Below are 21,861 nucleotides of genomic sequence, written 5' to 3' on the forward strand. Positions count from 1 at the left end.
CCAAAAGGTCTTTCAGGTTTTTCCAGAAAATTTTAATGAAGAAACACCAGCGAACTTTCTGGCCAACCCAGTACTAGGTCAGTTTCCTTCCCGGCCTTCATTTTCTCCTCTTCAAAAGGGTGGCCTTTCCCCCTGCATCTCCCTTGTGTGTTTCACAAGAACTTTGTCAAGGACTGAAGTATAAATATTTGGACTCAACAATCAAACACAGACAGCTCTTTTACCCAAATCATCCCCCTCCCTTAGTTTCTGATGATAGTGTTATCAAGATATCTCCAAACCTTTGACCCATCTGTGATCCTTTTTTTTTTTTTTTTAACAAATCCATATGGCTCTTCACAAGTATTCACTACTCTTTACCTTATAGTCTTTTCCTATTAACACACACACTCACACAACATGGAACTCCAGATTCTTTTCTTTGACTCAAAATAAACCACAGGTCTCCAGTACTCAACAGACAAAAATCTCCATGTTCACATTTATCCATGAAGGAGATTTAATACTTCAGCATGTCAACACAGCAAGTCAATCAGAGGACTGAGAAATCAACCCAGACGTTCCCCCGTTCATGTTTCCGGTTTTCTTGTGATATGAACAAGACAGAATTTATTTGAGAAGGAAATGCCAAGATGACATTTGGAATCACCACGTTTGAGGGGGCAGGAGGCCAGCTTCCAGGGCATTGGACCTTCTCTTCTGGAGCCGTGGCGTTGCCAGGCCCACTTCCCCCTGTGCACGCAATTCAGCCAAGTCCCAGTGGGGGTCCGACAGCCCTGCCCAAGGACTTCTCCTGCGGCATCCAAAAAGGATCTGCCATCAGGAGGCCTCTTGGGGAGGTGGGTTCATGGGGAGAAACAGAAAGCTGGAGCTCGAAAGAAATCCAGTTAGCCTGAGAGTTCTATTTCTTGAGTTAAGAAGACCGACCAGGGGGAGGGGCGATTAGAGGTGGAGGGGGCAGAGGTGGAAGGGGGGTTCAGAGGTGGGCGGGGGCGGTCAGAGGTGGGCGGGGCGGTCAGAGGCGGGCGGGGCCGTCAGAGGCGGGCGGGGCGGCCCAGCAGGGAGACACAGCAGATGAGGGCACCCCTGTTGCAGACGGCACTCTGGCCATGTCCACTTGTTCCAGAGGCACTGCCAGTGCCACCCTGACAGCAGGGTCTGCTGGGTGCCTGGGGGCAGAGCCCACGGCCCCGCCCCTGCCGTCTGCTGCCCTGGATGAGCAGCGGCTCTGAGCCCACACTGGATGGAGGAGTCTCGGGCTCCTGCCGCTCCCCACTCTTGCATTAGGAGGCCGCCAGCGGGTGGCAGGAGAAAGATGTCTGCTTGTGGCTGTGTCCACCTCCGGGGGCCCCCAGAGAACCCCGCTCTAGTCCGTTTCACGGTGTCCTCACAGTCTCCCAACCTTCGCAGAAATGTTTCTACAACAGGACTTAATGAAGTGTGTTCTGCAAGATGCATTATTGCACCAACTCCTAATATCCTGCTTCATGGAGCGTCAGGCCAGACAAGAGCATCCTATGCAGTCATCCCTGTCAGCTGCCCGCCGAGGAACAGAGCCGCACAGGCCCCCGTGGCCCTCAGCTGCCACCTGCGCTTTCTCCCAGGTGCCTCGGAGCCCGTGGTCCCTACAGGCAGGATTCCCTTCCCTCCTCCTCCTTCCTCCAAGTCTTGGTTAACGCCCTTTGCTGAAATTTCAACAATTTCCTGGAGGCCGACCCAACCCGCCGTATGTCGGCCTTAAAGCCTGGGACCCACTCTGGACCTGACGACGGTTGTTCCTGCCCGTCGTTGTCCACTCTGACAACGACGGGCAGGAACGGCTCTCCTCCAAAGTTCTCTCCAGCTGAGAAAACGAACACTATCTATTTTTCTTCTTAAAACTTTGCTGCCTGTACCACTGACAGAAATAACTTTCCAGACTCGCCTGTTAAAGGAATCTGGAACAGGGACCTGCCCGAGAAGTCCCCCCGGGCTAGCCTTCCCTTGCCGGGTTTCTGTGGGACATCACAGGGCCTGGAGGCAACATCCTCCTGCCACAGGCTTAAAGAAGGATGTTTCCGTTTTCCAGTTTGCAACCGGTGGGGCAGACTGGATGAATTCTAAGGTCTCTTTCAGAGCAAAGGGCCCAGGACACTGCTAGTAGAAATCTCAGGCTAACCAGTGAAGGCCAAGATAGCAAGAGGGAAAAGTCAGTGTTGACTGAAGACCTCAGAGCGGTCCCAGACCTCAGCTGCCTCTGGTTTTGCTTCCCATGTCAGGAGGCTGAAGACAACGAGGGAGGTATAGAGTGAGTCAGCCAGATCTCGACCATCAGCCCAGCCCTGGGGGGCATCCCTGGTGACCAGCTGCTCTCAGGAGGGCCGACAAAGACCATCTGGCAACACGATGCTCTAAACATTCTGCCCGGTTGTCAGGAAATGTAATTCCTCAAACAGGGATTCCAACCCTAAGAATGACCACCAGCTACCACGTACTGCTCGGGGGCCCAGAGTCCTGGAAATGGAGCTTCTGGAGCGTGTTCTGACCGCACACGCCTTCCTTGGGCTGGCCTATGGACCGGTGTGCTTTCTGTTCATCGTGTCCCTGTCAGTAATGTGTCACCATGCAGATGGCAGCCTGAGCGCGGGCAGGTGCGGCACGTCCCCGTGTTCATCCGGAGAATTGCTGTAGCTTCAGGGTGACAGTCCTCCAGGTTAAATCTTCATCATCCCGGCCTGCCTGTCATAACACTTCAGACTCACTTTCCTATTGTTGCATGTATTCACTCACTACCCAGGTGAAGAGATTTGAAGGCTTGTGTGGATATGCTGCATGGATTAAATTAAAATAGCTTTAAAACACACACACACAAAGTGTATGTTTGGAAGTCATCACTCAAGCATGGGTGGTTAGACCTCAGAGTTGCCAAAATCATTCAGATTTCTTAGGACGGCAGGATTACTCCACCTCCTGCCTTGTCTAAATATCTCTGAGTTCACCTGCCACTCGAAAATGGGTCATTTTCAGGGAGTGATTTCAGAGGGTCGGAAGCAGCCGCGCCGTGAAGTGCCGACCTGAGGCTCTTCCTCCCTCTATTGCTGTGTCCAAGATCTGGTACCCCACATTCAGACTAGTGTGTAAATGACTGATCCTAGGTCATCCCCTAGAACAGGCTGGAGATAGAGCAGGGCTCCATGTGCTTTCTCTCCAGCAGAGGTATAAAGGTGTGTTTCTCTAAAAAGGGCAGGGAGGGAGAAAAGCAGAAAAACAAGACGAAGGCGCCCAAAACTAGGGGGCCACTGCACTGCTGTCTCTAGAGGTGATCTTGCTTCTTCCTAACGTGGCTTTTAAAAGAAGGGCTTCCGGTTCCCCAGTGGTTGAGACTCCACTGCAGGGCACGTGGGTTCAATCCCTGGTCGGGAACGAAGATAAACGGGGCCTCTCACTGCAGGGGCCGTGCAAAGAGTGATAATTCACCCACCTTGGTTTGGTGGGTGCGTGAGCAGAGCTGTGGACTGCTGCCCAGCAGGCCCGTCTCTGTTTCCCCAGCTCGCCTGCAGGAGCAGGGGGTGCGGTCAGACTGCCGGCGCCGTCACGGGGGCATCACTGATGCGGACCCAGGGGGTGCCGGCCCCCTCCCCTAAGCCAGGTGTCCAGGCCAGCGAGGCCATCTGGGCTAGGAAATGTGTGTTCGGAAGCCCGCTGGGGGAAGCCCGTTTGGATGGGAAGCTTCTGCTCAAGAATCAGCCAGCTTCAAGATGCTTCCTCAGCCCTGGCCCGCTGAGACCTCGGGTCTCAGAAATCAGTTCTTTTCCCTTACGGAGCCCTGAGAAGGCCATCGCATCCATATTCAAGAGCATGTGACCAGGGTCCAGGAAACGCGTTAGCTCCGATAGCAAACGGTGCGTAAAAATGTCGGGAAGGGACTAGACTTTAATTTCAAAAGCCTTAAGGGCTTCAGGTTTTCAAAAGCCTGAAGATATAAACCCCAAATGAAAAGAAATGCCTATCTAAAATGGAACCACCATGCTTTTAAACAATTTGTCCCTGGACAAAAGAGATAACGAACATGTAAAAAATCAACTCAAATTGTACCAAAAAACGACAATATCCCGAGAAATATTTAGCTCCCGCATTTAAAAGATCTGTAAAAACCCAGTGGGTGAAGATGTAAAGAAACAGACGGTCTCATTCAATGGATGTGAGTGTTAACGGGTCTTATCTTTTTAGGGGGATATTTAGCAATATCTATGAAGTTTAAAATGCACATAGGCTTCGACTCAGCAGTTTTCCTTGTAGGCATCCATTGTCCAGAAATATACTGTTGTACAAAGATATATGTGTACAAGAATTATTTCAGCATTATTTGTAATAGAGGAAAATTGTAAGAATTCCCAGTGGTTAGGACTCCACACTCTCACTTCCAAGAACCAGGTTCAGTCCCTGGTCAAGGAACTAAGATCCCAAAAGCCATGTGGCACTACCAAAAAAAAAAAAAAAAAAAGAGGAAAATTATTTTATTGGAAAAGAACTCCATGTCCATCAAAAAGGGATCAGTTAGCTAAATCCTGGTTCATTCACATAATGAAAGCTAACTGCTTTAAAAAAAAAAAGAAAAAGAAAACCATGGTACTTATGGGAAAAGGTGTTCAGAGAGAAAAGTACATTGCAAACCACGTATCAAGTTTGCTTTTTTGTAAAACAGGATTAGATATGTTAATACACACACAAAGAAGTCTTCAATGGGTGGATCATTAGGGACTTTAAACTTCCCATGATAAGCACTTATAAATTGTTAGGATTTTAATGTTTTCTTTATCTTTAACATTAAACAATAACTTGTAATCAGAAGGGGGAAAAATGAATGCCTCCATTTTTATGTTAATTATCTACAACCCCTTATCTTACCCTGGAGTGGGAATGATTCTCGGGGACCATGGTTCTTGTACATCCTAGAGAACAAGGGCTATGGGCTCGGTATTTCATCCTAGCAACAGTAGTTGATAAATGGCTCAAAATCCCAAGTCTTCAAATACCCTCACACTGAAGATATGTTTTGTGCTTGCAAAATGGCCGCTGCAATGAACAGACTGCAAGACCGTGACTTGGGAATATCACCTTGGGCCAGTTTTCTTCCTGCATCCCAGCTGTTTCATTTTAAGACTAGGATTTAAGGGGACCCCGACCGCACCCTGACCAGACTTTCCTCGAATGAAGTACTCAGTCAGCATGTTGACACGCTGGGGGTCAGAGACAGGGCCTGAAATCTGGAAGCGGCGGGAAACAGAACAGTTGAGAAAAGGCCCACTGGCATCATTGGGAGCTGGGGTAGAGTCAGCCGCGGGGGGAAAGAGCAAAAGGGTTTGGACGCAGGGGAAAAACAAGCACATTTCTGAGGTTCTCAACTGGAGAACGGAGTGCCTGGAAATACGTAGGTGTGGTTTGCGTCGTCGCAACAATGGGAGAAGGCAGCTGTACCGGCCTACCGTGAGTGGTGGCAGAGATGTGAAGCTCCCCACGAGGAACTGGACAGGTGCACACCAGCGCCATCCATGCGGCCCAGGAGGACCAGTGAGGGGCACCGCCATCTGGTGGGCATCCGCTTCCTTCCCTGACCCAGGGGCCAGGGTGGGGGCCGGGGGCCGGCTGGGTGGGTTGAGAAGGAAAGCAAGGAGGCAGGACCACTAGCCCATCAGCCCTCTGCAGCCTGTTCCCAAGTCAGCCCGAGTCATAAAACGACAAACTGCCCGGGACGTCCCTGGTGGTCCAGTGGCTAAGACTCCACACTCCCAACGCAGGGGCCCGGGTCTCTTCCCTGGTCTGGGGACTAGATCCCACATGCCACAGCTAAGACTCCACACAGCCAAATAAATCAAAATAATATTTTTTAGAAAGACAAACAAACAACAAAAACCCTACAAACTGCCGAACTCCAAAATGGCCCATTCTGGGTCTTTCATGATAATTGTGCTTTCCCTTTGTGTGTTCCCTGATAGCTCAGTTGGTAAAGAATCTGCCTGCAATGCAGGAGACCCCAGTTTGATCCCTGGGTCAGGAAGATCTGCTGGAGAAGTGATGGGATACCCACTCCAGTATTCTTGGGCTTCTCTTGTGGCTCAGCTGGTAAAGAATCCGCCTGCAATGCGGGATATCTGGGTTTGATCCATCGGTTGGGAAGATCCCCTGGAGAATGGAAAGGCCACCCATCCAGTGTTCTGTCCTGGAGAATCCATGGGGTGTGTAGTCCACGGGGTTGCAAAGAGTCGGACACAACTGAGCGACTTTCACTTCTCTTCACTTTGTGTGTTAGTTGCTCAGTCATGTCCGACTCTTTGTGACCCCATGGACCGCAGCCCACCAGGCTCCTCTCTCCATGGAATTCTCCAGGCAAGAATACTGGAGTGGGTTGCCGTGCCCTTCTCCAGTGGATATTCCCAACTTAGGGATCGAACATGGGTCTTCTGCATTGCAGGTGGATTTTTTACCACTGAGCCACCAGGGAAACCCAATACTTTCCCTTTCAGTTCAGTTCAGTCGCTCAGTCGTGTCTGACTCTTTGCGACCCCATGAATCACAGCACGCCAGGCCTCCCTGTCCATCACCAACTCTCAGACTTGACTCAAACTCATGTCCATCAAGTCAGTGATGCCATCCAGCCATCTCATCCTCTATCGTCCCCTTCTCCTCCTGCCCCCCATCCCTCCCAGCATCAGGGTCTTTTCCAATGAGTCAACTCTTCGCATGAGGTGGCCAAAGTATTGAAATTTCAGCTTCAGCATCAGTCCTTCCAATGAACACCCAGGACTGATCTCCTTCAGGATGGACTGGTTGGATCTCCTTGCAGTCCAAGGGATTCTCAAGAGTCTTCTCCAACACCACAGTTTAAAAGCATCAATTCTTCGGCGCTCAGCTTTCTTCACAGTCCAACTCTCATATCCATACATGACCACTGGAAAAACCATAGCCTTCACTAGATGGACCTTTGTTGGCAAAGTAATGTCTCTGCTTTTGAATATGCTATCTAGGTTGGTCATAACTTTCCTTCCAAGGAGAAGCGTCTTTTAATTTCATGGCTGCAATCACCATCTTCATTCATTTTGGAGCCCCAAAAAATAAAGTCTGACACGGTTTCCACTGTTTCCCCATCTATTTCCCATGCAGTGATGGGACCAGATACCCTGATCTTCGTTTTCTGAATGTTGAGTTTTAAGCCAACTTTTTCACTCTCCTCTTTCACTTTCACCAAGAGGCTTTTTAGTTCCTCTTCACTTTCTGCCATAAGGGTGGTGTCATCTGCATATCTGAGGTTATTGATATTTCTACCGGCAATCTTGATTCCAGCTTGTGCTTCTTCCAGCCCAGCGTTTCTCATGATGTACTCTGCATAGAAGTTAAATAAACAGAGTGACAATATACAGCCTTGATGAACTCCTTTTCCTCTTTGGAACCAGTCTGTTGTTCTAACTGTTGCTTCCTGACCTGCATATAGGTTTCTCAAGAGGCAGGTCAGGTGGTCTGGTATTCCCATCTCTTGAAGAATTTTCCACAGTTTATTGTGATCCACACAGTCAAAGGCTTTGGCATAGTCAATAAAGCAGAAATAGATGTTTTTCTGGAACTCTCTTGCTTTTTCCATGATCCAGCAGATGTTGGCAATTCGATCTCTAACTTTCCCTTTAACAGATGCTAGTAGGTGATTAAACCTCCTTGAAGGACCCACAGCTCCAGAGTCACATGGCTGAACGACTCCTCACCACCACTAACCTCACCACCACTAACCCGTGGGTTCATTGCTTTCCTGTTCCCTTGGGGACCCTGGTCTCCCACTTGTTTACTTGAGGGGGGGTCCCAGGCCCCGGCGGCCACCATTGTCTGATGTAAACTCCAGAAAACAGAGACCTGTCTACTGTTTTCCCCACAACATCCCCCAGCCCAGAGAACAATGGCTGGCACACGATGAGTGCTCAGTGAATATTTTAACAAACGAATGAGGTCGTAGAAAGGGCATGATCTGAGGAGGCAGAGCTGGGGGACTACTGATAAGCTGTGTAGCCCTGAGTAAGTCATTTAACTTTTCTGAACCTTTGGTTCTTCATCTGTGAAGCAGAGTAACAATAGCCACCTTCCAGGGCCTTAGGGGAGACTCAAAGGATGTATGGGAGACATCAGCATGGGGCGTTTAGCTCTCTGTAGGTTCTTGGACAATGGGAACTGGCGTTGTATCATTATTATTAATAACGCCAACTCAGGCCGTAGTCCCCGCGCCTCCCGCAGCACAAGCTTCACATGAAAGTGATGCGGTTTGGTTCAGCTTGTCCTCTGTGAGCTACCAGTTGATAACTAACAGCAACAGCCTCTTCTCAAAACACGCTTCTGTAGTTTTCCTTCAGAGCTGCATGCAGAGCGCGATCTCCGCATGTCTCCAAAGCCTCTCCCAAAGCCTCTGTGAAGGTGTGTGAGCCAGGAGGACGCGGCGACTGGCCAAGGAGACCCAGCAGCTGTGCGGGCAGTTCTGGTTCAGCCCAGGCCCAAACTGTTGAGGCCTGACTCTGATTTGGCCTCCCGATCCGTGAGCCTGTTCACTAAGGAAGACCCAGTAGGCCATAGTGGTTGCAAGCATGGAATCTGGAGCCTCCCAGTCTGCCAAGGTTCAATGCCTGACACCACCACTCTTAACTGTGTGACCTTGGGCAAGTTACCTCACTACCTGAAACCTCAGTGTTCTCACCTGGAAAACGGGAGAGCACAGCAGAACCTACCTGGGGAAAGAGGGGAAGAAAGGCAGAGATCGTATTTCTCTTGGTTTTGTAAGAAATCATGGACATCATGATTAGAGAAGGAAATGAACAACCTACTCCAGTGTTCTTGCCTAGAGAATTGCAGGGACAGGGGAGCCTGGTAGGCTGCCATCTATGGGGTCACACAGAGTCAGACACAACTGAAGCAACTTAGCAGCAGCAGCAGCAGCATGGACATCAAGGAACCCATTTGCAGAAACACTACAGAGACTATCTTTACTGTGTTTTCCCGTTTTTATTAATCATACAATCATCTGGAACCCTCTCTGAAGGGCAGAGGAAAGAGCCTTGCTGGTGATACACTGGCTGCCTCTACAGAAACATGAGCAAAAGGCTTGACACACGGTAGGTCTTCAAGAAATATCTGTTGAATGACTGAAGAAGCCATTCAGAAGCTGAAAAAGTGTGACAGTCCATCATACCTGTTTGGCCTAAGAAACTAGATGCAAACTAAGGTGAGGAAAAGATGTTGATATTTTTTAAACCAAGACCCAGAATCTATATCTATCTTTAACACCAATCTGTTGTTATGGCTCCCCTTTTTTCTGCCGACCAGGGATCAAACCTGCCCATGTCACCTGCACATCGGCAGGTGGATTCTCAACCACTAGACCACCAGGGAAGCCCAGCATTACTCTCGGTGTCAGAGTGATTAGAAGATTTGAAGGGAGGGGGACAGCATGCTGAAACATCGGATGGGAAACAACTGTGACTCCGATGGTTTCTTCGAGCCAAGCCCTCCAAGGCTTCTCCCCACTAAGAAACGCCCATCATTTTCTGCGCATTTTGCCATCTGCATCTCTTCCCTTTGTGGGGACCCAAGCCCACTCCCTGGGCCTTGCAGGCTCAGGTCTTCTTGTCTTGATCCTACATGAGAAACACACAAGGCACCTTTTCCAAGAAAGTCCCTTGGGCAGCCCCTCCTGTGAGATCTGGACTCTGCCCTGGAGAATGGCCTTTCTTCCCGGGATAAGCACATCATTCTCCCCCCACACTCAGCACGTGGGTCACCTGTGGACGTCACCGCCTCTCGAGTGCCTTTCACCAAGCGCCCGACAGTGCACTTCTCAGAACATCACCCCGCTCCTTCTATAGTCGGCTGAGACCTCCCGTGTGAACCGAGAGCTTGGCTGTTATGCGTGTGAATAATGCGAGCTTCAAGTGCAGCCTTGGCACGCCTGAGATCAAATAATTACCCCAAAGTTATCCAGCTGCCCGCGCCATGTGCCGGCTACTTTGTCTTGGGTGTGGAGCTCTCTTGGCTGGCCCCTTGTGAGCCTCGGAGAACTCAGCCGTCGGGACCCCCTCCAGGTCCTGGTCAGTGATTACAGCGGAAAGTTTTGGCTGATCCGGCCCTGGAGAAGATAAAGCCCTTAAATAGAGATTAGCTATGCTCATTCCAGCCCCACTCACAGCCAAGAGTCAAAGTCGGTATTTGCTGAGTGGAAAAGGACAAAAGGAAACAAATTTCGTTTGCAAGCTCTCCAAACAGATGAGGAACAGTAATTCTCCGCTGCTTCCCCTGTGCGCCTCCTCTCATAGGAAGACTAAGCTAATACCGCCTGCTCGGAGGGACGTCAACACTGGGGTCTCTGGATCACAGACCATCAGCCGGCCCTCCCGACAGGGTGTTCCGCAAAGAGCTGTGTGCAGGATGGATCCTTTAAAAGAGCAACAGCTCTCTCCAAAAAGTGGGGGTCACCTCCCTAGTGGCCCAGTGGTTAAGACTCTGTGCTTCCACTGCAGGGGGCAGGGGTTCAGTCCCTAGTTGGGGAACCAGCATGCCACAAGATGCACTCCAAAAAACCATTTTTTAAAGGCAACAGGTGGTGCTTGTGGTAAAGAACCTGCCTGCCAATGCAGGATACGCGGGTTCCATCCCTGGGTCGGGAAGATCCCCTGGAGGAGGGCAAGGCAACCCACTCCAGTCTTCTTGCCTGGAGAATCCCATGGACAGAGGAGCCTGGCGGGCTACAGTCTACAGAGTCGCAAAGAGTCGGACACAACTGAAGCAGCTTAGCACATAGCAATATGATGACTTAAAATGAGAATGACACTGTTGCTATTTTAGACCAGTAAGAGCTTGGGAAACCTTAGAAAGAAAACCCCTAAAGTACTGCTTGGCAGTCGCTGAGGAGGTGGCTCATAGAAAGCACCCTCTTAATCAGAGTGAATTTAGGTCTGCATTCACAACACGAGCCTCCGGTGTAGCATAACAGTGTGATCGTTCGGAAAGAGACCTTGGGGTTTTCGAGGCCATCACCCAGTCCAGCCTCACCTTCTGCCCGAAGCATCTCCCCGCACGGTCTGCACACCGCTTGGCCAGAAGCGCGTCCCTCCTCACCTTCATCCGCCACGGCTTTCCTGGCCCAAGTGCCAACTGGATGGCGGGCGGGTCCATCACAACCGACATGAAACCCGGAAGCCTTTGCTTGGAAAGAAACTTCCTGTATGGTATCAGAATCACCCCTGAGAGTTGCCTCCATCAACCTGCATTCAGCGACCTGTGCCCAAGGCTGGACAAACAGCCCTGCGGGGACTGTGATGAGCGAGTCGGGCACACGTCCACGCAAGATGACAGATGGCTCAGAACCGTCGGCCCCACAGCGGTAGGGGCGACTGTGTGTGCGCGCGCACACACACGCACGCATGCGCATGCTCAGTTGTGTCGGACTTTTTGCGACTCTACGGATGTAGCCCGCCAGGCTCTTCTTTCCTTGGAATTCTCAGGCAAGAATGCTGGAGTGGGTTGCCATTTCCTCCTCCAGGAGACCTTCCGGACCCAGGGATCAAACCCACGTCTCTTGCGTCTCCTGCACTAGCAGGCAGGTTCTTCCCCGCTGGGAGGAGGGGAAGACTGCAAACTCTGCCCGACACGGGCTACGGGAAGCTGAGAGGACCCCAGCAATCCAGTCCAGGCGGGAACTCCACTGGGAGCCCACAGCACACTTATCTGGGGTCTACTGTCCACTTTCCTTCTGTACAAAGCCAAGCTACTTCTTGATGGGGAGGTGGGGGGGAGCAGGGTGGCGAGCTTCTTTGTCTTGCATTTCATTGTAAAAGACAGGGACATCCCAGTTAGGGCTTCCTTGATGAGCGTTCCAGAGGGGCAGTGCAGACTGTGTCTAACAGGGTCGTTGCCCTAGAATGACAAGCTCAAAGGGTCATAGCCAAGCACTAGACGTTTTGATTAAAAGTGTACGTTCCTTTTCCGGTGGACGGGTGCTATTTAGTCTGTGTGGAACCAGTAATCAACAGGCCTCTCTCTCCTGCTTCAAACTGAAGGAAACATCTAAGTAGCGTCCAACACCTCATCTCTTCATGTACAACAAATGCCAATGATATGCAAACACAGGCACTTTGCGGAGAACGCTGGTTTGTCAGAGTGGATGGTGAACGGGCTTCTCTTCTTGCTGCTCTGCCTGGGAGGGGCCTCACAGGGCGGCACCCAGGAGCCTCTCCGGGTCAGATCTGCACACAGTAGACAGTGCCCTTGTTGCCCCAAAGAATGGATCAGACAGAAAATAAATTAAATAGAGTTATCGATCAATTACGGGGTTTCCCAGGTGGCTGACTGGTAAAGAATCCGCCTGCCAATCAGGAGACAGGTTCGATCCCTGGGTCGGGAAGATCCCCTGGAGGAGGAAATGGCAACCCCCTCCAGTGTTCTTGCCTGGAGAATCCCATGGACAGAGGAGCCTGGTGGGCTACAGTCCATGGGGTCACAAAAGAGCCGGATACGACTTAGCAACTAAAGAACAGCAACAGTCCATCAATTACAGTCATTCTCGGAGGTCCCACCTCAGCTATGCAGTAGGTAATCTGCAAAGAGGCAAGGACCCCAGACTCCCAGGGCACCTCATACTCGAAACCTGCTGACCTACCCTGGCCAACTTCACTGCTTTTTGGCCTCTGGCACAAGCAGGATGGCTCATCCCTTCTCTCATCCAGACCTCCCCAGCTCACCCCAACACGCTCTCTGGACAGCTTTCCTTGACCAGTCACTGAAGCCCCTCGACACCCTCTGCTTCTGTCCCATTCATCCTGTGTCTTCAGAATGCAACAGGCAACCGATATGTGGTAGGTGTTTGATTAATGTTCACTGAATAAGTAAACCAGATATTCCTGAAACCATGAGCAAACTAAGTTTTAAAGAGATGACGAAATGCGCACATTAAAAATGTAACATGCAGAAACTGACACAACACTGTAAAGCAACCACACTCCAATAAAAAAAAAACTAAAAAAAAAAAAGTTAACACACACAGAGGCAAGTCCTTCATATGCAATGAATACCTTTAAAAGCCGGTAAAGTACTCTAAATAAGGTTTGTCTAATTAATAGTATTGTAGCAATGTTGATTTTCTGGTTCTAATGATGTACTAAAGTGTATGATATCACAGAGGATGACATAGGAAGGACGCAAGGGTCTTCGCGATGCTGTTTTTGCAACTTCCGAGTCTATGATTATTTCCAAATAAAAAGGTTCATTAAAAAAAAAAAAAGAAAAAAGGCAAGAAATTCCAGGTACCAGATGGGCACCTGAGGTGAGGAGCCGCAGCCTCCCTGCTGTGGGGACCCCATCATGCACCTGCCTCCCACCTGGCTCCCACCTGGCACTCCAGGTGAGGGACGATCGCAGTCTTTCTTTCGGGCTCCCTTCCCTCCCTCGGGTCTCAGCCACAGCATCCTCCCCACGGACTGTTGCCCAGACCAGCCCCACAGCCACTTTCTCCCGAGCGTGTTTACTTCCTTCAGTGCCCGGGTCATGATTAGGAATCTCTCGCCTGTTGGTTGCCTGTCTTTCCCCACCAGGATGCAGACGTCACAGACGAGGACCTCCGCTCCATGTTTACTGCCGTGTCCCCAGCGGCAGGGCAGAGCCTGGCCCAGTGTGCTGCGCTTAGTCACTCAGTCGTGTCCAACCCTCACTGACCCCATGGACTGTGGTCCGCCAGGCTCCTCTGTTCATGGGATCTCCAGGCAAGAGTCCTAGAGCAGGCTGCCATTTCCTTCTCCAGGGGACCTTCCATCTACCCAGGGATGGAACTCAGATCTCCCACACTGCAGGAGGGTTCTTTATTGTCTGAGCCACCAGGGATGCCCACAGTACTTAAGAAATATTTTTAAGTGAATAATGAATCATTAATTAACAAAGAAAGTATGTCAGAAAGTGATGCTGAGCAATGCTATTTGCCTTAAAGTCTTTCTAACAAAAATAATAAAAACAAAAAGCAAGTCCTTTACAAAATAAAGCACTTTATCTAAGACTCATTGGAAATGACACTGTGGTGTCTGGAGTAGGTGCCCAAAGGAAGCAGATACCCCTCGAGCTGGTGCAGTCAGGAAAGACATCCCGGGGGCAACTGTGTGGACAGACATGAGGAGATGGATAGGTTGTTAGAAGAAGTCAGGCTAGGAATGGGGAACACAGGGTGTCTCAGAATTGAGAACTAGTGTGAAAGAAAAGATCAGTGGCGTCCGGGCCCACTTGTCCGTGTAGGACGCTGGTGAGCTACCAGGAACAGCGCTGGGGTAGGACAAACGGCAGAGACAGGCCCTGTCTGGTAAAACAAGGTCAGCTTTCTGTCTGATAAAATAACATCTGTAAACGCCTACTTTTCTCATCAATGACTGCTTCCTGATTGTACCGCAGGGAGCTTAGAGTCTGTGCCTCCATAGTTCTGAATTCTTGATAGCCAAGGAAAAGCCAGGAGGCTATTTAAAATTGATCAGGGAGATGAGAGGGAAGTTTGGGAGGGAGGTTCAATAGGGAGGGGACATACGTATAGCTAGGGCTGGCTCATGGTGATGTATGGCAAAAACCAATGCAATATTGTAAAGCAATTACCTTCCAATTCAAAATAAATTAAATTTAAAAAACATGTTAAGCAAAACAAAGAAAAAGAAAAACTTAAAAAATAAAATAAAATTGATCAAAGGAAAGCAGGAACCTTTGCCCCTTTGAGGCAAACCCCTCCATTATGGGGAGGGCCACTTTGGTGAGCTCTCCCGACCAGGCAGTCAGAAGTCAAGTTCCTCCTCTTCTTCCTTAGGGGAACCCCTGACATCGGAAAGTTCATCCAAGGTCAAATGTATCCTACTGGGATGTTACGGAATCTGGCTAACGCTGTCGAAGGTCTCCTCATGAGCAATACGTTCCTACATAATCTGCTTTTTCTCTCATGCCCACCACCTCGCTGAACAAGTACTGCTGGAGGAGAAGAGACCTGGGAAAGGTTATTAGGAACTTCTAGGAGGGCGTGTTTGAAACTCAGACTGCACCCACTCCTCATTTCAGAAGGCCACATGGCACCTGCTCCAGGGCCATAAAAGCCTGGGGCCGCCCTGATGGTTTTCTGCGGCCCAACGCCTGGGGCGTCAGAGGCACGCAGGGGCAAGAACCCCCGGCCCAACGCCTGGGGCGTCAGAGACACGCAGGGGCAAGAACCCCCGCCCGCTGCCCGATGCGAGCAGTGCACACGGAGTCCATCCAGCTTCTCTGGGGCCCATCAGCTGAGTGGGCAGGAAAGGATAAGGATCACGGCGGGGAGAAGCGGACAGGGAAGTCACAGGCAGGGCTCTCCAATGCCTTCATCTTCGCACCGTTTCCAGGCCTGCCCCGGTTCCCCGCCCCACGGAGCGCCTGTGCTAACTTGGAGCTTAAAGGCAGCTCAGGGGCCTACTCTCCTCGAATTCAGACTTCCACTCATCCTCCTGGCCCACTGAAAGGCAATCTCGGCATCATACACGCTTGACCACAGTGTTCAGATGCCTTCCAGCACCCCCTGGAAGACTTCTGAGTGACTCCTCCTTCCCGGAAATCTTTGCAGAGAAAGCTCCCTTCGCTCAGTTTATGAACTTAACTCTTCAGTAAGTTCAGCAAGATAGCTGGAGGAGGTGTGCTTTATACCACTGACCACATGCGAAAGGGGCTCCCTGAAACTCAACAGATTTAAGCACTGGCAAGACTGAAGAGTGACCTAACACCTCCAATCTGAGCTGTTTGTCATTTCGGGGACCGAGAGGTCACATTCCATTCACTCCTGCAGGTGAAGATCTTGCTGGTACCACAGACTGGAGGACATTCCTGGAATTTTCCACTTAAATCTCAACTCTGGAGTTCCCGAGACGTCGGAGATGTAGAGTATCATTCTAGCTTGATTGAGAGATTTGTTTTACTATCCCCCCCCCCCCCCCCCCGCCATTTAAAGTGTACATTTTAATGGTTTTTAGTATATTCACAAATACATACCTCCATCACCACAGGCAAGATTAGTTTTAAATGTTACTCCGATTTTTATGGAAAACACAGTTATTTCAGTGTCTTATGGGAAACACTGAGCACCCAGGCAGGGAGAAGTCAGCCAATAGGCCTTACTCCCCCAATCTCCACCACCCCCAAACTCAGGAGCCTCCAGACTCAAGCAGCTTCCCAGTGTCTCTGGACCACCACCTCCACTTCTCTTTCCTCCTTTTCATCTCGATGATTTACTAGATCATTTCTAAATGTATAAAAAGGTAAAGAAAATGTAAATGGCCCCCACCTCACCACCTAAACAAGCAGGCCCATGTAAATCTTAAAAACAAAGTGCTACAGGCACCCTTGGTTTGGGGTTTTTTGTTTTGCTGTTTTTTAAGACAAAACAATACAGGAATACTCTGCCTTCCCTCGTACCTTGAACGCTCAGTCCTCTCTACCCTCATCTTATGTATCCTGCCAAAAATTAGTATAAAGATATAAATACATACATGCATACACATATACGACTTGAGTTTTTTAATGTAAATAGGACTCAACATTCCTGAAATTTTCTTTTTTTTTTTTTCCACTTAAAAATGGTCTGGATAAGGGTGTGCCCCTCATTCCCAAATCCTAACATCCAATGTGATGGCATTTGGAGGTGAAGCCTTTGGGACATGATTAGGTAACAAGAATGGATCCCTCATGAGCGGGAGCAGTGCCCTGATAAAAGACACTCTACGCTGCACTCCAGGGCTTCCCTGTGGCTCAGTGGTAAAGAACCCACCTGCCAATGCAGGAGACGCAGCAGATGTGGGTTTGTTCCCTGAGTTGGGAAGATTCTCTGGAGGAAGAAATGGCACCCCACTCCAGTATTCTTGCCTGGGAAATCCCAAGGACGGAGGAGCCTGGTGGGCTACAGTCCATGGGGCTGCAGAGGCAGACAAGACAGAAACAGAGCTTCCCAGCCTCTTCCAGCAGCTGAGCACAGACACCTGGACCCAGAAGTGGGTCCTCACTAGACCATGCTCAGAGCCTGACCGCAGCCCTTCAGGCTCCAGAGCCCTGAGAAGCGCACTCCTGTTGCCTACAAGCCACCTAGCCCATGGTCTGTTACTACAGCAGCTTGAACAAACTAAGACGAAAGGCAATGAACAAAGCTCTTAAACCGAAATACTTGCTTTGCACTCCATCTACCACGCTATTTTCTCATTATGTCATGCTCTCAAGCAGGTTATTTAACCTCACTGCACCACTGCATTTTCATGTGTAAAACGGAAATAGGTGAGTCAATACGTGTCAACTTCTCAGATTGTAAACAGCACTCAAAAACATGCATTATTGTTACTTATCACTGTTACTTTCACCATCTGATGCAAAGACACAACTCATTGGAAAAGAACCCGATGACAGGAAAGACTGAAGGTGGGAGGAGAAGGGGACGACAGAGGATGAGATGGCTGGGTGGCATCACCGACTCCATGGACAGGAGTTTGAGCAAGCTCCAGGGGTTGGTGATGGACAGGGAGGCCTGGCGTGCTGCAGTCCATGGGGTCACAAAGAGACAGACACGACTGAGTGACTAAACCGAACTGCTCCCTACTCCCAAATATTCCTGAAGCCCCCAGCTCACACCCAGGCCCACCAGAACCAGGCTGGTCAGCATGACACAGACCAAGTCAAGTCTTCACCTTGATCGTGCAAAAAAAAAACAAAACACATTTCATAAGCATTTTTTATACACCAGCCAAACTAGATGTTCAGCAAAGAGAACATAGAGTAACTTCACATTCTTTTGGCAAATTAGGAAGCCCCATTCCACTTGCTGGAATTTCTCAGCCAACTGATACTCTTCAGACATTAGAATTAAAAAAATAAATGTGGCCATTTTGAAGGGAGCTCAGTTCAGTTCAGTCGCTCAGTTGTGTTCAACTCTTTGCAACCCCATGGACTATAGCACGCCAAGCCTCCCTGTCCATCACCAACTCCTGGAGTTTACTCAAACCCATGTCCATCGAGTCAGTGATGACATCCAACCATCTCACCCTCTGTCTCCTCCCACCTTTCTTTCCCAGCATCAGGGTCTTTTCCAATGAGTCAGCTCTTCCCATCAGGTGGCCAAAGGATTGGAGTTTCAGCTTCAGCATCAGTCCTTCCAATGAATTTTTAGGACTGATTTCCTTTAGGATGGACTGGTTGGATCTCCTTGCAGTCCAAGGGACTCTTAAGAGTCTTCTCCAACACCACAGTTCAGAAGCATCAATTCTTCTGTGGTCATAGTCCAACTCTCACATCCATACATGACCACTAGAAAAACCATAGCTTTGACTAGACGGACCTTTGTTGGCAAAGTAATGTCTCTGCTTTTTAATATGCCATCTAGGTTCATAACATTGTATGGGAGGCAGTGATCAAGACCATCCCCAAGAAAAAGAAATGCAAAAAGGCAAAATGGTTGTCTGAGGAGGCCTTACAAATAGTTGAGAAAAGAAAAGGAAGCTAAAGGCAAAGGAGAAAAGGAAAGATCTTGAAAGGACTCGTCCTACAATTATTACGTATTTTCCTACTATTTTCTTTAAAAAAAAAAAAAGTAAATACAGTCCAGCCTGCCTCCTTATCTCGCTGCCGCCATCACAAACACTGATTATCCTTCCAAGTCTAGAATCCTAAGAACCTGTTCTACCACTTTGAGACCTTAGGCGAATTATTTAACCTCTTTGTGCCTAAGTTTTCTTGGGACTCAGACAACCAAGTTAATTAAAAGTGTGGCTACATTTACAACACAAAACCAGCAACGATCAACTTAAAGTTTAGTGTACAGATTTGAGGAAAGCTCTTTTGTTCTCTGGGATATTTTCTGTTTCTCCCTAACTCCAGGGAAGATCCCCTGGAGGAGGGCATGGCAACCCACTCCAGTATTCTTGCCTGGAGAATCCCATGGACAGAGGAGCCTGGCGGGCTACCGTCCCGGGGGTCGCAAAGAGTCGGACACGACTAAGCGACTTAGCACTGCGCAACTCCTGGCTGTATTCCAGACAGCTGGCTTTGCCGGCTCCGTGAGGCTCTCTTCTGTGGATGTGAATTCCTTGTGGGGGCTCGAAGAACATAACTAAGGCCCTGCTGGAAATCCTTACACCAACAACACAAGCCTGGAGCCAAGTATTCAGTTCCAACAGACAGATTTGAAGCCAGAGCCCTGGGTCAGACTGGCAGAGATGGATGGAAGACGCCGAGAAGATGGAGGCGAGGACAATGGGAGCCTCTGGGAGCCGGGAGTGAGGAACAACCTCCCACCATGGGCCGCACGCACAGAACAATAGCCCAACCCGGGGGGCTTTGTCTCTGCAAGAAGAAACCTTCAGATGCCCACGTAGGAAAATGAAGTTTAAAGGATGACTTTCAAACACGGAGACAGTCCACAGTGAACACCCAAAAGGGGAAACCAAGGGATGTGGCTGTCCAGAAGGTTGGTGCAGGAGGAGCTGAGTGGGCCCAGGGTTGGCCAAGCTGGGGACAGCTAGGGGTGCCCCACAGATGGCCCACCTGCAAACAGGCACACTGCGGGCTTGCTCGTGGGGCTTACACTGTGTGTGAGACAGGAATCTGGGAGGCTGGCACCCCCGGCCACTGCCGTCCACTTTTGGGAAAGGACGGTGCTGAAGAGATGAAGCAGCTCCAATTCAGGTGACTGGTCCATTTTTCTGAAGGATGCAAAGAATTCTGTCATAAGCTCTGCTCACTGGCTTCTGTTGAGCTAGGTTTTTAGAGTTCTATCAATGAGAGGCATCCCAGGTGGCACAACGGTAAAGAATCCACTGCCAATGCAGGATTCGTGGGTTCAATCCCTGGGCTGGGAAGATCCACCAGAGAAGGAAACGGCAACCCATTCCAGTACTTTTGCCTGGAAAATCCCATGGACAGAGGAGCCTGGTGGGCTGCAGTCCATACAGTTGCAAAGAGTCAGATATGACTGAGCGGCTGAGCACACCTTGTATACGATGGACACCATAAAGTTGTCTATAAATAGTTCAGCTCTCTCTCCTTCAAGTGCAAAATTATACAACATTTTCCCCACTTTGTTGAAGTTAGGTGGGAGCTAGATTTGGCCAGTGAAATGTGAGTGGATGTGACACACGCCACTCCTGGACAGCTTTAAGAGCCAGCAAGAGCTTCGCTGTGTTTTCCTTTTTCTCAGTCTTGGTGATGGGGCGTGTTCCTTCGCCTCCATCTGGGAGTGAGGATGAGGATGACTTAGACCAGAGTCCCCCAGCCAAGCTCAGCAGATACGTAGGATGAACAAGAAATAGTATCTTCATTGTTTGATGCCCCTTAGTCTGGGGGGCATCTGCTACCCCATAACCTAGTCTACCCTCAGGGACACAACGCGTCACTCAGTCAGCAGAGCATGTCCTCGCTGCTGTTGTTGTTCCGTCACTAAGCCACGTCCGACCCTCTGCGATCCATGGACCACAGCACGCCAGGCCTCCCTGTCCTCCACTGCCTCCCAGAGTTCACCCAAGTTCATGTCCGTTGAGTCGGTGATGCCATCCAACCATCTCATCCTCTGTCATCCCCTTCTCCTCCTGCCTTCACTCTTTCCCAGAATTGGGATCTTTTCCAATGAGTTGGCTCTTTGCATCAAGTGGCCAAAGTACTGGAGCTTCAGCTTTATTACCAGATCATGACCTTCTACTGAACTGGCAACTGGCTGTATTTCCACAGGGTTTGCAGTACTAGGAATCTAGTTGCTTATTACAGATGCAGACACAATTTTTAATTATGAGAAACCAAACTCCTTTCCAAAAGTTCAATCCCTGGTCTGGGAACTAAAATCCCACAAGCTGCACAGTGGGGCCAAAAAATAAATATAAACAGCTCTCAAACAATTGCCTAAACGCTCCAATTCTTCTCCTGAGACCCCAGTGAACACTTGCCAGGTACAAGGCTAGACATTAAAACATGCTCACATGTGTCATCCACCAGTAGCAGAGAAGGCAACAATGTTAACAAGCCCCAGTTTCTGAAGTGGAAGATTCCCTGGAGAACACTCTTGATTGACACATGCGAGTACCTGCCCTGATGTCAGGCGGGAATGGCCATACACGAACTTCTTCGTTAGATCTCTTTCTCTGTTGAATCCAGTTTAAAAAGCCAGTTCCTTGAATATCACTATGGGTTGACACCCCCAAAATCACGTTTGCCCCTATTGCTCATGACTCCAAAGTCATATTTCAATTCATCATTTTATTTACAACAGAAATGGAGACAAAATTGTAGCACTCTCCTACACGGAAAGAATCCACAAGGTTTTCCTCCAGCAACTAGATCAAAACATACGTCTCACACAATTGCAGCGTCATCCTGGAACACTTGCTAAGCTGTGACCAAAAAAAGCTTCCCATGTCTGAAGAGGCCCCAGAGACACAGATTCTGCTGATGTGAAGCCACTGACTCAATCATTTGGGGCCAGATTTACCGTTTTAGCCATCATTATCTATTTCACTTATAAACTGGTATCGATCTAGTCATCTTAGTGATTAAAATGACTATGTGTGCTGCGTGCTTAGTCGCTCAGTCATGTCCGACGCTCTGCGACCCCATGGGCTGTAGCCTGCCAGGCTCCTCTGTCCATGGGATTCTCCAGGCAAGAAGACTGGAGCGGGTTGCCATGCCCTCCTCCAGGGGATCGTCCCAACCCAGGGATCAAACCCAGGGTCTCCTGCATTGCAGGAAGATTCTTTACCAGTTGAGCTACCAGGGAAGCCCCTAAATAATTATACCATGATCTAATTTCTTAGGTTGTTAAAATGACCAGATCAGAGTCACAGCTGATTGAGTCAA

At 49.5% G+C, this 21,861-nt stretch overlaps 1 protein-coding gene across 10 annotated transcripts in view; it reads right to left on the reverse strand.

Annotated features, from left to right (window-relative positions):
* FOXN3 (forkhead box N3) overlaps positions 1–21,861 on the reverse strand; it is a 443,834-nt gene that overhangs the window by 291,931 nt on the left and 130,042 nt on the right. The gene's annotated exons all lie outside the window — the stretch shown is intronic.

Source organism: Bubalus kerabau, chromosome 10 (assembly GCF_029407905.1).
Source record: "Bubalus kerabau isolate K-KA32 ecotype Philippines breed swamp buffalo chromosome 10, PCC_UOA_SB_1v2, whole genome shotgun sequence".
NCBI classification, from domain to species: Eukaryota; Metazoa; Chordata; class Mammalia; order Artiodactyla; family Bovidae; genus Bubalus; species Bubalus kerabau.